At 40.4% G+C, this 1,701-nt stretch overlaps 1 pseudogene; it reads right to left on the bottom strand.

The window, feature by feature from the left end:
• Positions 1-277: 277 nt before the first annotated feature.
• Positions 278-1,104, bottom strand: LOC116094133 (annotated as a pseudogene).
• Positions 1,105-1,701: the final 597 nt, after the last annotated feature.

Below are 1,701 nucleotides of genomic sequence, written 5' to 3'. Positions count from 1 at the left end.
AAAAATAAATTAGTTTCCCCCATGATATTATTTAATCTCTAAAGCATAAAAAGCTATATAATATCTTACACAAATTAACCAGTGTTTTTACAAAAGTAAAGCAGTTTTAGACTACTAACATTACACCGTATTTGTGGTGAAGTATGAGGCACAAGAATATATGTATTAATTAGGCATTTTCCATCTACTCAGTCTCTATGGTCTTAATTCTTGGCAATATATAACTGGTGTATATTTTGGTACATAAGTCACGAGTTGTAAAGAACAAGAAGCAGTGTAGTATAGTAACAATGTTTGTATTTGACAACGACTACGTTGCTGAACACGTTACTTTTATGAACACTGTGATTTGTCCTGCAGATGGTCACTTGTAGAAGGTCCTTCATTTGACTCTTCAATATTCATGTTGTCTCCATCTGCAGTCTCTGACATTTCTTCATCTTTGTCATCATCATGTAGGTCTTTTGAAATTAACTGTCTGGCTAACATAATATTCCGTCCTTCGGAGTAATGAAGCTTCCTTTTTATTTCAAACTGCCGCTTCTTTTCTTGCTCCTCAGGGGAGAAGTCGTTGTCCTCCTCTCCACTACTCTCTTGTTCCTGAGTCCGATACTTTGGCTCTGAGCCTTCAGCAACAGCTAATTTCTTAGCTAAGATATCTGGAGTCATGACTTCGTTGCCTTCTGAATGACCATAGGCATCTTCATCGTCACCTACCATATTGTGATATGGAGTGTTCGGCTCATCTATTTTCATCAAACCATAGTCTTTGTCAGCTAGATGATATGTTGCCAGGATGTTCATTTCATCCCACTTCTGAGACTTTTTACTTATCACCTCTTCGACGGTCTGGCGGGGCTGTTCAGCAGAGGCCACCACCTGGGAAGTTGTAGAGGTCTTGTTCTTCAGGATTCCCTTGATGGGCCGGTGCGAGGCCGCAGAGGCCTCCATTGCGGGTCGCTCCAGCTGCCGGCTCAGGGTCGCTGCTGGCGTGGGGTCCCGGAGGAGAAGGGACAGACGCTGAAGAGACCCTCCAGGCGGCCGTGGAGCCCAGGCCGGGCTAAAGCAGCCGCACAGCCGCACCCGCTGTAGAGGAAACCACTACCTGCGTCTCCATCACGACACAATGACTGCAACGCCACAGCCGACACAGCGGCAGGCCGCCCTTCACTGCTGGCAAAGTAGCCCCGGCAGTATGTCAATAGTACATAGTGAACAATAAGTGGGAATTACTCTTAACATACCTATATAGTATTTGAAAAGTCAAAAGGTACAATATAATTATGGCTATAATCCTAAACTTTCAGTGAATTTTCTGAGTTTTGAGGACCAATGATGTAAAGTCTATTTTCTATCTACTGTAAGCTAAAGGGTAATTTTTTTTCACTTAAAGAAAATATATATGATATCGAAATTCACTGACAGGGAAAGTAAAATGATATATCCCTTTGACTGAAGATGGAAGAAAATACTTAGTTGTCCATTTTTGTCATGCAAAATGAAATTTTATAGTTTGTCTAGAAACAATTTACTTGAGTTTAATAGTATTGAATTGAGCTCATAAAATGTTCATTAATGATGTAGATTTCAAGTTAAATGTTAAGTGTTCTTAGCACAGAAAAACTATGGCCATGAGGAGTTACCTTATCTTGATGATTTCACAAGTCTATGCTTACTGTAAATAACAAATGTACACACACT

The sequence above is a fragment of the Mastomys coucha genome, chromosome X, assembly GCF_008632895.1.
Source record: "Mastomys coucha isolate ucsf_1 chromosome X, UCSF_Mcou_1, whole genome shotgun sequence".
NCBI lineage: Eukaryota > Metazoa > Chordata > Mammalia > Rodentia > Muridae > Mastomys > Mastomys coucha.
The sequence above is the reverse complement of the archived record's forward strand: the minus strand, read 5'-3'. Positions and strand labels throughout refer to the sequence as shown.